Source organism: Armigeres subalbatus, chromosome 3 (genome assembly GCF_024139115.2).
Source record: "Armigeres subalbatus isolate Guangzhou_Male chromosome 3, GZ_Asu_2, whole genome shotgun sequence".
NCBI classification, from domain to species: Eukaryota; Metazoa; Arthropoda; class Insecta; order Diptera; family Culicidae; genus Armigeres; species Armigeres subalbatus.
In genome coordinates, this window is record NC_085141.1 from 427,259,436 (window position 1) to 427,276,044 (window position 16,609).

At 38.8% G+C, this 16,609-nt stretch overlaps 1 protein-coding gene across 2 annotated transcripts in view; it reads right to left on the reverse strand.

Annotated features, from left to right (window-relative positions):
* Positions 1-16,609, reverse strand: part of LOC134227458 (putative inorganic phosphate cotransporter) — a 90,907-nt gene that overhangs the window by 40,267 nt on the left and 34,031 nt on the right. The window lies entirely within an intron of this gene.

A 16,609-nucleotide genomic window follows, 5' to 3' on the forward strand; every position in this document is an offset into this window, starting at 1 on the left:
CCGCTGAGGAAGTCTCTACTACCGATGCCCATTAAAAGTTTGTTTTCGCCTCCAGGCCCCCAAAATGATGGATGGGTTTTGGTGCAGTGAATCACCCATATGGAACACAATCACATTCACAACTTCTTCGAGGCGGTAAAAACTAAATTGGTTTCACACCGAACTAACTATACTCTGTGATGGTGTGCGGTTCCGATATTGTGCGGTACAATCCGGATAGAAATCATCGACGGGGAAATAAGGGGAAAAAAGCGCCGGTGACTAGTGTTCGGAGCCGAGAAGCGACGGTAAACAGTACGACTGACGTCGGCCGCGGCCTACTGTTGAATAAATAGGGAAATCGAGCGCAAAAGGAAACAGTTATAATGAGATAATAATTAGAAGAACTGCTTATCAGTTATGGTTTAATTGGCGCCATTTAAGTCTATTACACCCGAAAGAAACTGAAAAGGAATTGCTCAAGAATTTATTAAGATGACTCCTCAAGGAACAAACAAAGAGTGACGATAAACAGGATGGAAAAGTGTGTTTATCTTCAAATGTCCGATATGGTGTAACACGCCCCCCTTTAATGAGTTTATTTTATTCAACATAAATCGAAATACACGTCCCAATGGGTTATAATTCAAGACAAAATTTTCAAAACGACTTATCTGCTTCTGTAAATTGAAATAAAACCACTTTAAAAACAACGCTAACTTGACGCCGAGTCTTGTAAGACACATGTTTCAAAACATGGTTCAAAGTGAATGAATAATCTTCGGATATTGTATGCAAATAATTAAAGGTAATCAATTTTATAAATTTTATAAATTTGGCAAACTTAATACAAAATACCAGTTCTCAGCTGGGTAAGGTGTTCTCCTATCAGTCCGAGGGAGATCATAAATGTTGGGCATCATATCCCTCATTAAAACGATCCTGCTGCCAGCCATAACCTGTGCTTTATGGTGCAATACTATTAATTTGCGATGTGAACTTCAAAAAATGACGCCATTAGTGATAACAACGATGTTGATTGGTTTGCGACATGAGAGGGTTTGTTAGTTCCAAGTAAGTTGAGAAAAAGGTTGTGCGAAACCGAAAAGTTTCAACAAATCCTAGCGAATGTCAACAAGAAGCTGAAAGGGTCTTTGATATCATTGAAATTGGGCAACGTGAAAGCAAATCAATGGAGTTAACTCGACTTAGGTAGCAATATCTGAATTGTTTCGGAAGTGTATTGGAAACGACTCGGCCAGGCGGTGATAAGACTTGCGCGCAGTCAAGCCTCCTATGCATCGGGCGATTCACCAATGTTGTTTTATCATTATACGAACGGCATCGAATGAATTGACCTGCATCAAATCCATTTACAAATAACTACTGACCTGAAGCCCGCAATCAAACCATTCCGTTCCAATCCGTTCGCCTTGCTGACGACGAACGAATTCACGCGGAACAATCCCCATGGTGCAGCATGTGCGACATTTGAACGCAAATGTTTGAGCTCAATTAGGTAAAAAGCATGGCAGCCGACAATTTTTTTAGCAATACCAGCCTCTACAATAACTCTAAAGAATTTCCAATAAAAAAATCTTAGAGTTTTGAAGGATTTCTCGGGCTAGAATTTCCCGAGGAAAATTGGAATTTTCCAAGGAAGTTCGAAGGAATGGAATTTCCCAAGAAAAATCGAAAACAATTCCCAAGGAAATTCGGAAGAATTTTCCAAGAAAATTCGGAAGAATTTCCCGAGGAAATTTGAAGGAATTTCCCGAGGAAATTCGAAGGAATTTTCCGAGGAAATTCGAAGGAATTTTCCGAGGAATTTTCCGAGAAAATTCGAAGGAATTTCCCGAGGAAATTCGAAATAATTTCCCGAGGAAATTCGAAATAATTTCCCGAGGAAATTCGAAACAATTTCCCGAGGAAATTCGAAGGAATTTCCCGAGGAAATTCGAAGGAATTTCCCGAGGAAATTCGAAGGAATTTCTCGAGGAAATTCGAAGGAATTTCCCGAGGAAATTCGAAGGAATTTCCCGAGGAAATTGAAGGAATTTCCTGAGGGAATTGAAGGAATTTCCTGAGGAAATTGAAGAAATTTCCTGAGGAAATTGAAGAAATTTCCTGAGGAAATTGAAGAAATTTCCTGAGGAAATTCGAAGAAATTTCCGAGGAAATTCGAAGAAATTTCCCGAGGAAGGTCGAAGAAATTTCCCGAGGAAATTCGAAGAAATTTTCCGAGGAAATTCGGAGGAATTTCCCAAGGAAATTCGTAGGAATTTCCCAAGGAAATTCGGAGTAATTTGCCAAGGAAATTCGGAGTAATTTGCCAAGGAAATTCAGAAGAATTTCCCAAGGAAATTCAGAGGAATTTCCCAAGGAAATTTGGAAAGAATGTCCCAAGGAAATTCGTAAAGATTTTTTTTCAAAAATTCGGAAAAATTTTCGAAGGAATTTTCCGAAGAAATTCGAAGGAATTTTCCGAGGAAATACGAAGGTATTTTCCGAGGAAATTCGAAGGAATTTGCCAAGGAAATTCGAAGGAATTTCCCGAGGAGATTCGAAGAAATTTCCCGAGGAAATTCGAAGAAATTTCCCGAGGAAATTCGAAGAAATTTCCCGAGGAAATTCGAAGAAATTTCCCGAGGAAATTCGAAGAAATTTCCTGAGGAAAGTAGAAGAAGTTTCCCGAGGAAATTCGAAGAAATTTCCCGAGGAAATTCGAAGAAATTTCCCGAGGAAATTCGAAGAAATTTCCCGAGGAAATTCGAAGAAATTTCCCGAGGAAATTCGAAGAAATTTCCCGAGGAAATTCGAAGAAATTTCCCGAGGAAATTCGAAGAAATTTCCCGAGGAAATTCGAAGAAATTTCCCGAGGAAATTCGAAGAAATTTCCCGAGGAAATTCGAAGAAATTTTCCGAGGAAATTCGGAGGAATTTCCCAAGGAAATTCGGAGGAATTTCCCAAGGAAATTCGTAGGAATTTCCCAAGGAAATTCGGAGGAACTTCCCAAGGAAATTCGGAGGAATTTCCCAAGGAAATTCGGAGGAATTTCCCAAGGAAATTCGGAAAGAATTTCCCAAGGAAATTTGGAAAGAATTTCCTACGGAAATTCGGAAAGAAATTTTTTCAAATTTTTTTCAAAAATTCGAAGAAATTTCGAAGGAATTTCCGTAGGAAATTCGAAGAAATTTTCCGAGGAAATTCGAAGGTATTTTCCGAGGAAATTCGAAGGAATTTTCCAAGGAAATTCGAAGGAATTTTCCGAGGAAATTCGATGGAATTTCCCGAGGAAATTCGAAGGAATTTCCCGAGGAAATTCGAAGGAATTTCCCGAGGAAATTCGAAGGAATTTCCCGAGGAAATTCGAAGGAATTTCCCGAGGAAATTCGGAAGAATTTCCCAAGGAAACTCGAAGGAATTTCCCAAGGAAACTCGGAGGAATTTCCCAAGGAAATTCGGAGGAATTTCCCAAGGAAATTCGGAGGAATTTCCCAAGGAAATTCGAAGGAATTTCCCAAGGAAATTCGGAGGAATTTCCCAAGGAAATTGGAGGAATTTCCCAAGGAAATTGGAGGAATTTCCCAAGGAATTCGGAGGAATTTCCCAAGGAATTCGGAGGAATTTCCCAAGGAATTGGAGGAATTTCCCAAGGAATTGGAGGAATTTCCCAAGGAATTGGAGGAATTTCCCAAGGAAATTGGAGGAATTTCCCAAGGAAATTCGGAGGAATTTCCCAAGGAATTCAGAGGAATTTCCCAAGGAAATTGGAGGAATTTCCCAAGGAATTCGGAGGAATTTCCCAAGGAATTGGAGGAATTTCCCAAGGAAATTGGAGGAATTTCCCAAGGAATTGGAGGAATTTCCCAAGGAATTGGAGGAATTTCCCAAGGAATTGGAGGAATTTCCCAAGGAATTGGAGGAATTTCCCAAGGAATTGGAGGAATTTCCCAAGGAAATTGGAGGAATTTCCCAAGGAAGTTCGGAGGAATTTCCCAAGGAATTCGGAGGAATTTCCCAAGGAAATTGGAGGAATTTTCCAAGGAAATTGGAGGATTTCTAAGGAATTGGAGGAATTTCCCAAGGAATTGGAGGAATTTCCCAAGGAATTGGAGGAATTTCCCAAGGAATTGGAGGAATTTCCCAAGGAATTGGAGGAATTTCCCAAGGAAATTGGAGGAATTTCCCAAGGAAATTGGAGGAATTTCCCAAGGAAATTCGGAGGAATTTCCCAAGGAATTGGAGGAATTTCCCAAGGAAATTGGAGGAATTTCCCAAGGAAATTCGGAGGAATTTCCCAAGGAAATTCGGAGGAATTTCCCAAGAATTCGGAGGAATTTCCCAACGAATTCGGAGGAATTTCCCAAGGAATTCAAAGGAATTTCCCAAGGAATTCGGAGGAATTTCCCAAGGAATTGGAGGAATTTCCCAAGGAATTCGAGGAATTTCCCAAGGAAATTGGAGGAATTTCCCAAGGAATTGGAGGAATTTCCCAAGGAAATTCGGAGGAATTTCCCAAGGAATTGGAGGAATTTCCCAAGGAATTCGGAGGAATTTCCCAAGGAATTGGAGGAATTTCCCAAGGAAATTCGGAGGAATTTCCCAAGGAATTCGGAGGAATTTCCCAAGGAAATTGGAGGAATTTCCCAAGGAAATTGGAGGAATTTCCCAAGGAAATTGGAGGAATTTCCCAAGGAAATTCGGAGGAATTTCCCAAGTAAATTCGGAGGAATTTCCCAAGTAAATTCGGAGGAATTTCCAACGAATTGGAGGAATTTCCCAAGGAAATTCAAAGGAATTTCCCAAGGAATTCAAAGGAATTTCCCAAGGAATTGGAGGAATTTCCCAAGGAAATTCGGAGGAATTTCCCAAGGAAATTCGGAGGAATTTCCCAAGGAATTGGAGGAATTTCCCAAGGAAATTGGAGGAATTTCCTGAGGAAATTCGAGGAATTTCCCAAGGAAATTCGAGGGAATTTCCCGAGGGAAATCGGGGGAATTTTCCGAGGAAATTCGGGGGAATTTCCCGAGGAAATTCGGGGGAATTTCCCGAGGAAATTCGAGAGAATTTTCCGAGGAATTTCGGTGGAATTTCCAGAGGAAACTCGGGAGAATTTCCAGAGGGAATTCGGGGGAATTTCCCAAAGAGATTCGGAGGAATTTCCCAAGGAAATTTGGAGGAATTTCCCAAGGAAATTCGGAGGAATTTCCCAAGGAAATTCGGAGGAATTTCCCAAGGAAATTCGGAGGAATTTCCCAAATAACTTCGGAGGAATTTCCCAAGGAAATTCGGAGGATAAAATCACTATTTTGCTTTCTAAAATCGATTTGAACACGTTTTGGGCATTTGAAATTTTTAACTCGAGATTTCATCAATTTCACATTTGAATTTTTGAGAATTTTATTTTTTAGGGTTTTCATACAATAAAATAATTTCTTGAATCCATTAATCTTTTTTGAAATTTTTAAACAAATTTACAGTTTGAAAATTCTAATTCAATGTTGAATAATTGCAGATTTTAAATTTTCAAGGTTAATTTTTTATTTTTCGTTGAGAAGTTGGATAAATATTTTGGAGTGTATCATTCACCACTATTATAGCCTTCTATTGAATAAGCTTCGGAAAGAATTTCCCAAGGAAATTCGGAAAGAATTTCCCAAGGAAATTCGGAAAGAATTTCCCAAGGAAATTCGGAAAGAATTTCCCAAGGAAATTCGGAAAGAATTTCCCAAGGAAATTCGGAAGAATTTCCAACAGAAATTTAAAAGAATTTCCCAAAAAATATGAATGAATTTTTTCGAGAAAATTCGAAACAACTTCAAATGTATTTCCCAAGGAATTTCGCAAGAAAATTCTATCAAATCCAAAAAAAATTCTAATTTTTATCAATTCTATCAAATCTATCAAAAAAATCCCGATCAAATTCAGAAGAATTCTGCTTGAAAATGTGGAAATTTGAAAAAATATTCTCCCGAAAATTAAAAGAATTTCCTTTGAAAATTTGAAAAAAAAAATTGTGGGAATTCGAATTTCGTGGAAATTTAGAAGATTTTCCAATGGAAAACGTAAAGCTTTTTTCGAGGAAATTTAGCGGATTGTTTTATGGAATTATAAAAATTTCGTCACGCCTATCCAAACTTTTGCCTTTTTTTATTGTCCTGCCGTAAAGAAGGCGATCGGAAACAATTTTGGCATTTCCTTCAACACATACTAAGCAGCTTTGATTAAACATACGGACGAGATCTTGATGAGCTTCCTGATGCGATCGTCGCAGCTAAAATAATAACCACATCTGACGATCGGTACGATGAAGATGCCTCTATGGATAATCTTTATGGTTTATCGGTTGAAGACCAACTCGTGAAGAGACTCAGCTGAGTAAAACATTCGCTTTTCCGGTGAATATGAAGTTTGTCAATAAGTAATATTTGTCATCCAAGAGTTCAAATCAAAAGTTTTTTTTTTATTTCTGAAATTTTACCAAAAAACTAATACCGGTATTTTTTCAAATTGGCCAATACCGACCACCATAATCCAAACCACCGAAAATTCTTGTACCCCATCAAGCAAAAACAATAGAGACGGATGAGACTCGATATCTTTTTCCACATCCAAAAAAAATTATTCAATGATAAATGAATAATTTACACATTTTTTCGTACAGGCTTTTTGGGAATCATACAATCTATGATGGACGAAAGGCTTTGAATTGTTTTTAATTTGAACACGCAGGTTTATAAAACGTTGTAACAAATGAATCCCTGAATGATAATTCTTCAAAAACTTACTTGATAAAATATGCAAGGTGCTAATTGATTTATGGCTGTATTCTTAAATGTTTTTCATTAGACTGGCCCTAGGAACAAAATGTTGTCGAGCTCTATGAAGCCAGTTGATATGTTAACGAACAATTCCAACAAACAATCGGTGGCTTGTTCGAATATTTATACAAAATTCGCTCCAGCAGCTCTTATTTTTACCCAAACAGATAATAGCATAATAGCAGGTTAAAATTAAAAGCAGGTTGTTATTTCCCTGTAACGATTTAAATAGTTACCATCCTACTAATCCAGTGAATATTTGGTTTTATAATTTCATTGAAGGTCAAATATACTGAAACAATCTCACCAAATTGATCTATTTCCGAATAATGGTACTGAGGATCCACGGCGAATGTTTTTCTTGGTTCGGGGTGCCGTATACCAGACAATGATCACTAACATTTTTTCCCAAAAGCTTCCTAATTCGGCGTCGAATTGAAATTTTATAATTAAAGTTTTCTCGCAATTTAGAAGTAATTTTAAAAAAACAGCTTCGACTTTTTAGTTGCTTAGTTTAGTGCCAAATAACTTAGAAGCAGCCGAAATTTGCGAAGCAACGCGAGGTAAATACATACCATCGTGCAACTGGTATCCTGGGTGGAGTGAATAGAATCGATTTGGTTGTCAAACTGAAGCCACAATTTTCTATTATGGCGGAGCCAAACATTAGGGGCCCCACACACGCTCCGACGTGTTGTACAACTTTGACTCCGCCCCTAGGAAATTTGGTTCGGTCGGAGAAAAGTCGGACCGTCTGTGGGCAAGTTGTACGACTGTTTGACAGTACAACTTGCCCACAAAGTCCACCGTGACGTCCACCGTGGTTGTCTACGACATCGAAAAAGCATTTGCTCAAAAGCAATCATGCTTGGGTGCGTTCTTAGATATTGAGGGTGCTTTTGACAACGTGTCTTTCGATGCAATATTGGAAGCCGCACGTTGTCATGGGCTACCTAATATAATTACCAAATGGTTTCACCAGATGCTTAAAAACCGATATCTCTACTCGACATTACGTCAAGCAGCGATTAGGAAATTAAGTGTCTGTGGCTGCCCCCAAGGGGGAGTATTATCTCCACTTTTGTGGAACCTCGTTGCAGATACGCTATTGAGATTACTCAATAATGGCGGTTTTCCTACCTATGGATTTGCCGACGACTATCTTACATTGATAGTGGGTTTGTGCATTACTACCTTATTCGACTTGATGCAAAATGCTCTTCAGGCAGTTGGTGTCGCCAATATGGCCTTTCGGTTAATCCAAATAAAACATCTATTGTACTTTTCACGGAAAAACGTAACCGTAATGGTATTCGCCCATTACATCTTTTTGACTCTGAAATCAATGTAACGGATCAGGTAAAGTATGTGGGACTAATTCTTGATTCCAAGCTCTCCTGGACTCCTAACATTGAGTTCAGAGTCAAAAAGGCGTGTATGGCTTTCGGTCAATGCCGACGAACTTTTGGTAAAACTTGGGGTCTTAAACCTAAATATATCAAATGGATTTACACAACAGTTGTACGACCAATTTTGGCTTATGGATGTCTTGTGTGGTGGCAAAAGGGTGAAGTGAGGACAATTCAGTCTAAATTAGGCCATCTTCAAAGGATGTGCCTAATGGCAATGACTGGTGCGTTCTCTTCGACTCCCACGGCTGCTCTCGAGGTTCTTCTCGACGTTGTCCCACTACACATACATCTCAAACAAGAAGCACTTTCTTGTACTTACCGATTATGGGTTCTCGGTTTCATGGAAGAGAATCTTGTAAACCGCAGTTCTACACACACTTCGTTGGTACAACTCATGGTTGATTGGGACAGAACAGTCCTTGCTCCAAGTGATCTCACACTCGCTAGTAGTTTTCCTTATAGGACATTTTCAACACAATTCCCCTACTCGCGTGAGCTAAGATTGGAACAGTCCCACTCACTGGGTAGACACTGCACTGTCTTTCAAGCGGAAATATTTGCCATTATGTGTGGAGTGCAATCCGCACTGCAGAAACACATAATGGGCAAAGTAATATACTTCTGTTCAGATAGTCAACCAGCTATCAAAGCCCTCGCTTCGGCCAACTCAAGGTCGAAGTTAGTAATCGCATGTCGAACTCAAATAGAGGAACTGAATTCAGTTAATACATTGCACCTTATATGGGTACCTGGCCATTCTTCCATAGCTGGAAACGAATTGGCTGATGAGTTAGCTTGCACTGGAGCATCACAAGACTTCTTTGGTCCTGAGCCAGCTATTCCAATATCTAAGTGTTGTGTGAAGCGTTTGATTAGCTCTTGGGCTTCCACTCAGCACAAACTGTATTGGAGTAGTTTGGATTCATGTCGACAAACAAAATTGTATATCCGAGAGCCATCTCCGGTAGTAGCTAACTATTTAGCTAATCTGTCTAAACAGAATTGCAGTATCTTAGTCAAGGCCTTGACAGGTCACTGCCGACTCAACTATCACATGGCAAATATTCAACGTGTTGAATCCTTTGTCTGTGATGGTTGTGAATCCGATTATGGAACTTCTTATCATCTGATATGTAACTGCCCAGTTTATGCGCAACTGCGTTTCCAAATATTTGGTAAACACTTACTAAGTGAAATTGACTACAGAAACCTGAACCTTCAAAGTATTCTGTTGTTCATAACCCGTTGTGGTAAAAAGCTATGAGCTTTTGTACGTGTTGTATACGTTGTATGCCCTCTTCAAGGGTACCTTTCCCAAACTTCCCATTTTTCTCCCATCCATATTCCTTTCCTTTTTGTTCACTTCCTTTTCTGTCAGGTGCGTGATGAAAAAGGCTGTGAAGGCGATGGCACAAATCTCCCGAATTGAGGTGAACGTGCCCCTGGAGCCGACGTTCTGATTCCTGATACCTGAACTGCAAAATAATTTTGCTTGTGGGAGTGATTTCAAATATCCATCTACTCGCTTGAGAGCAGGAAAGAGACTCTATCCGCAGCATCCAGGTGGTATCCACTCTGACCATCCAGAACCGTAAAATCCGGGTTGTACAGCAGGAAAAAACAAAACGGGAGCAGAAGAATCGAAATCAAAAACGAAAGCGGAAACACATTGGTCGTCTCGAGGGCACAATCAATCGGCCAGAATTCTGATGGTTACTTTCCCAAGTAGTGATCGCAATTTGAAATCTTTAAAGAATTCATTTTGGGTAAGCGAGAAACGAAAACCATGCAGGTAAAAAAGAATGATAACCGTTCGCGGCGAAGCCTACTGTTCAAGTCCAGAACTAGGATAGGATGTGACAATAGAATTGCCACTGCCTTGTTGTTTCTTCAGTCGGTTGCTTCGACGAGGGGGTGGCCAGTGCTAACGAATATTTTTTTTTACAAAATCCGCAAAAAGTATATGTAAAAAATTCATGTTTTCTCGTTCATTTCTTACATTATTCGTAATAAAAGATGCTACGTACTATAAGAAAGAGAGAGTTTTTAAATATAATTAGATGAGTTTTACAGTGAAATGGGTAAAAAGTTGGTTAATAGTGCTTCAATTCTAGTGTTTTAAATTAGATAACCCTTGAGAAATGCATACCTACATCATTTGCAGTCTAGTATGAATTCATTTTACCCAAAAAATCCAAAAACAAACTTTTAAATTTTGTCATAAATTTCAATTTAATCACCCAGCAACACGGCCAAGGCAACAACAAACTGCCCTTTTGAAAATGGTATACCGCCGATCGAAGTAATCGATTGTCATTTTCACCCAATCAGCAACCGGTACGATTTTGACAGAAAATCGGTACGATTTTCAATGACTAATTGACACATCCTATCCTAGGTCCAGAAGAAAACTACTTTATGTGCCGACCAAATTCTCAGGTCCATAGATCCATGCTAAGAGTAAAATCAGCAGTGATTCAAATCGTTCGGGGATGTCAGATTGAATATGAATCTGAAACATTAATTTTTCCAGCAGCTGTTCTAGATTCATTTTTTATACCAGTCAACTGTCAAAAAATTAGAACTGGTATAACCCTCAGGTCTATTTTCTGCAGATTTGAACCACGAATGAATCACGAGATTCAAATATTTTTCAATTTTTTTGGTGTTGTATAAATGCGTCATTTTATCTACGGATCAATCCACTTTGCAATTACGGCGCCTTTCTTGGCTGAAAAATAAAGATTTCATTAAAATTAAAATTTGAAAAACATGAATGGAACACTGCTGGGGAAACCAGCGAGTTAGTTCTATTTTGCTCAAGATTCAAACTAGAATAGTGGTCGAAAATTTAGAATGAAACTGAATCACTACTGATTTCACTCTACAGTTCTATCACTCGATAAAGAGTAACTTTTAATCAGGGCTTAATCACAGGAAATAAAGCATATGACATCTCATGTCAATATTTGCTACATGGCAAACTTCATCTAGTCCTTCGATTCCGAGTTTAATAATTGATTATTTGGATTTTTTTATCGAACCATCGCACCAACATCCATAAAAGCCTGATTACTTACTTACTTACTTAATATCTTCTACCAAATCGATTTATGTATGAAGGAAAATATTTACTTTCATGAAAACCGATAAGATTTTACCACTTAAAGATTGTTTGTGTACACAAAAAGTATATGGTAAAATTGTTATCACGAACAACAATAAATGTTAGTTATCATTTTATTCAGAATAAAAGTCAAAATCATTTAATGTCATTCTGCAAATCAACCCGAAAAACTCGCAAAGCTTGACGAATGCTTTTCATGATTTGAGAAAATTCATGATCCAGAATCTGTGCGATTGGAAGAAATTTCACCGAAAAAATTGCACAATTTCACCTTGAGATCCAACTCCGCTCCGGCTTATAGCAGTTGCCTTCAATTACATTTAGTTTCTATATTTCCGCTTTACAAATTAGGGAAAGACTAGAGCCATTACTTAGAATATTCAGAAGGAGGGAAGCTTCTTGTCCAGGACAAAATAAATTTACATTGATTGATGTAAACTATGAAAGTTACCACTAAACAAGATCATAGATAACCCTATGTTATCACATTTTCCTTAAAGCCATTGCATAGGAAAAAGAATAATCGTTGGATATAATCATCCTTTGTAATTGATGGTAAAGCAATGCAAGCCAGATTTGAGTGGATGCAAATATTAGATGTTCTTCGTCTAACTTTCACTACATACACAAAATTAATTGCCTCAACAGATACGTATTTAATTTTGAAGTTGCAAATGTCTTCAGTGTGTCGATCGTTATTGATGATTAACATTGAAGAACTTTCCAGGTATAAAACTAAATACGTATCTACTAAAACAAATATTTTTGTGTAATGTTAATGTAGTGTTTACTTCCTAATATTTTTAAAATGAAAATCACCAAAGTGCTGAAGTCTTGTTATCTCCTGAACCGTTATAATCCAAAACTGCCATTCATCGTGGCGGCAGATGCATCCATACTCGTAATCAGCGCCGTAATTTTCCACAAATTTAAAAACATTTATGAAAGTCACACGCTTCACTTTCATTTACCTCTGCAGAACAAAAATTACCTCTCTTAAGCTTAATATTGCGTAGTCCTGCAACCCATAATGATCAACCTTAACTGTTAAATAATCTTTGAAACTCAACTCCTCCACAATGTGTCGCGTTACCCCATGCTAGAATTCTGCTCGAAAAGAAATTGGTCTAATTAGTCGAAAAACTGAATGTCATCTCGAGTATACGTTTTTAAGAATCATGCAGCGCGGCAGAAACAAGTGATAATTTGATTGTGCTGCCAACTTCATTTTAGCACGCCTTTATTTTTAGATACACAAAGCATCGATTATCGTATGGCAAGTTGATATGCACGATAAGAACGCTAATTTGTGGTGAAAATTATGACGCTAGAATGACATTTCGGTTTTAATTGGACAGTTTTTTTTTTAACCAGCAGTTGGGTCAATAATAATTATTTGGTGTCGTCTTGGATTTTGGATTGTCTACCTAATCAATGCTTACTTTGAAGGTCACGTATTAAATAAATAAATGATTTTACTAGAGTGTTCGTTACAATAACAAAACACTTAGGATGATTTTTAAATAGAAGAAGACGAATGCCAATCGGTGGAGATAAATTTATTCTTTTGAATAAAATGTGAAAAAAGAGAAAAAATATAATTGCGCATTTCGAATGATGTAAATAATGATTTTGTTTATTACCGTCAGCTGCGATTATTTACCACCTCTGTTGAACGGCGAAATATTATTCTTTCAATGAACTCGACATTCCTAGGAGGAAAGTGGGGAAGAACATCTTATTTTTATATACAACTTGGCTAAAACCACTGTGGAATTTTCGAAAAATCGAATTTAAATAATCGTAAAAGGTCATTCAAGGTCTTATGAATAATATACTGAAGGGTAAAAGCTTTATTTTAATGCCTGAATTTCGAGTTCGTCAGCAATACCTTTGAGCAGTATTGCAAATTCTCATTTTCAATGAGAATGTCACGCGATGTTTACAATATTTTTATTCCATGACAGGGCATGAAAGTGTGTAGTATCTGCTTTATTATTGTGTTTATTACTGCTTTCAACTCAGTGGGTTCGATAAATATGGTTAATTGATCAACTAGCCATAGTTCTTTGTTTTTAATCTATTAAAATAATTTAGAAATTGATCAAAGAGCTCATAATACTTTCATTTGGTCGCCTGAGTTAGAAAAGGCGCTCTGCTTATGACGATCACGACCTTTTGCAATGTTGACTTTGTGGTATTCACGGATCTGACATTTGAAATCGAAATCAGCGACGTATGTAGAAGTTTTTTTTTAAAATCGTGCTTTTTCCATTTATCAAAAATTTGCAATCATTCTGGGTCAAGTTTCGAACTTTTTCTTCAAAGGTTTCCCATTTTACGTTAAATTATTTAATCAAAATACTCCTACGTGAGACTTTTTCGCTACTGTAAATTGAAATCCAAACATTTAAAAAGTTTCTGAATGCTATTATAACAGCTTTATAGTGGTTATCAAGAGTGGTCCTCCTCGCCGTATCGTACTCTTATAGTGCTCATCAAAAGGGTTGTCATTGATTTTATTAGTTCTTATAAATTGGATTTTGAAAACCAATTAAAATGTTGCTTGGGATCTGGATCCTCTGGAATTCGTCTCAATGCATTTAGTTTTCTTAGTTTTCGAAGCACAGCTTGAATCGAAGTTTGAAATTTTGATCTGAGTACCAAACCGATACGATCACACAATCCTGCTTCATTGAGCGCAATTGCTGATGAAGCTGGATGCCAGACATAACTAAATTTTCATCCTAATCGGTTGGCATTGCACAAAACAATGCGTGTGAAAGAGTCGGTTAAAAAAAGGCGATAGTTCGGCTATGTGCCTGGGGTTGGAAATTTGATCTCATCAGTAGCCTTCTGAGCTACGGAGGACGACGCAGGTGCTTCGTAGCTTAGTAGGAAAAGTACCTGTCTAGCGTACTGGTTTCGTGGGATCAAACCCCACCGAAGGAAGTGGTTACCCTCCAATCCATAAATCCATGTTGTGCAATTGCACAAATCGAGTTACAGACATAGTGATTAATTTCCACTACGGGTGGCTAATACCCGGAACTTTGACTGTACTAAGAATTTTGTTGTTTTCTCAGAATTGTAAAAATAGATGTTCCCAAACAAATGATTCAAATGTTAGATTTTTTTTTCTATTTTTGGATACCCAGGTGTTTGTTTATCGGATAAGCTGCGCAGATAGTCGTATTTGTTCGCACCGTAAACAACTCCAAAACATTTGTCCCCAACGGACTAATCTCATCTATCTCATCGCACGGGTGTCATCTCGTCAAAAGTATGCCAAAACAACACGTCGTACCCTAGAGTAAATGAAGCGACATGCGCCGTACGTCAAATGCGAGAACTTGCCTATGCGATACGCTGTGTTCGCGCGCTACAACTGTCGCCATTCACAGCACCTGTAAAGCCGCAATCAAACACGTTTTCCTTCCAGTCGTTAAACCCCCATTAAAGACAATCCAACGGTCTCGTCAAACTGATAAGCGCCCATCTCGTGTGCGCGTCATTGGGATTGTTTTCAAACTCTCGTTCACTGTTGCAATCAGCTTCTGGGTTAAACGGCAAACCTTAAAAGCCCGGCGGGAAAGTTAAGAGAAGCATCCGCCGGAGAATATGTTTGTAAACTGATACCGGATCTAATGGAACGTACACACGGTCAAGCAGTTTGACCAACATTGACTCCACCTCTCGTTTATTCAAACATCCATCAAGTTTTACCAACAGCGGCACGAACAATCAATTTATTCGACTAACAATATCACACACGAACGACCGAAGCGCCAACTTGAGCACCAACCATCGAAAAATATACGGGGGTTTGTGCAACTTCACTACAAATGCTCAATCATGTTCGGCGAACCTTGACTCCACCCCCGACAACTCAAACCAAAATCAAACCGTTTTAATTTTTTCCAACCGAGCCGCCAACTGTCAAATGGTTGTTCGAACAACTTCACACACGCTCAAACAAAGCAGCAACCGAAGCGTTTTCTTGAGGGCGGAGTCAATGTTCGTCAAACTGCTTGACTGGTATGTACGTTGCATAAGGCGGGGTTCAAAATATACAGCAGTTTTACGAGGGAAGGTTCACCGCAATCATAACAGAGGGCAATCACGTGCCCGCTGGTTCAGCTAGTCGCCGATAGGAGGCCGACGCTTTACACCGCCTACTACGCTCAATCGTCGGTGTAAGACCAACTACGACCTGAGACACTACGATTCTTATCAACCGTAAGCGCTTTATCGGACCTATCCCTCTCTCAATTAGATAATTGAGTTCAGGCAAGCACTTGAGGAGATTATCCATAACAAGGCTTTTGATTGTCGGTGGTTCTTCTTGATTGATCTAATTAGGTTACTGTGAAAAAGTATTAAATCGTTTTATGGACTTAGAGCAATCCAATTTCCAGAACCGCATTTCATTTCTCTGATTTGAAAGTGAGAAATATCTCGATCTCAAGGCCAAACTAGTGACTAATTGACGATGATGAATGAGAAACTAGCCGCCGGCCGAACAAAGGTATCGCCCTCGGGGGATGCTTCATCTCACATATGAATGCAAACACACGCTGCCGCCTCGTGAGATAAGACAGACAAAGTGATGTAAGTCATTTCCCGCAAACTGTCGTGTTGCGGACTTCTGTTCAAATAGAGTTATGACCAGCGCTGCAGTGGCAACAATGTGATAAATCGCATCTTCAGACGTTATTCATGGGGCGCAGACACTTTTGCCGGTGTACCGTTAAATTGCATGTAAGTAACAAGCCTGGAGGAGGAAGTATTTATAGTGATGAATAGCCGAATTCGACGGACGAATCAAGGGTATTGCTACTTTAAAACAGTTAACCGGTTCCAGCATCTTGATGACCTCCCTTGATGATAAAATTCCACGGAGAAAACCAATACCAGCTAGCCATTATGGGCGAAACGTGCTGAGTTTGACAGATTCAATCATCTCTAACTGTATTGAACGGAAGCGATTCTAATAAGCGGCGATCAATGCCACCTCGCAACGCAGGCAGGTGGAAAATAACGCTTTTCCAGAAGTCCTTGTTGATTGCTACTCATAAACAATCGTAATTCAAGCCGCGCCACAACTGCTCATCACTTATACGATTGGTCATCGCGGGCACATTCCATTAGCGACAGAAATCGCAACCGTAAAAAAAAACTATTTTGCGGTGCTTTCGAGCGTTCGTTCTTTTGTGTTCAGAACCGTAGCGGAAGTAATGCGTTGCGCGATCGCCGTACATTCCTC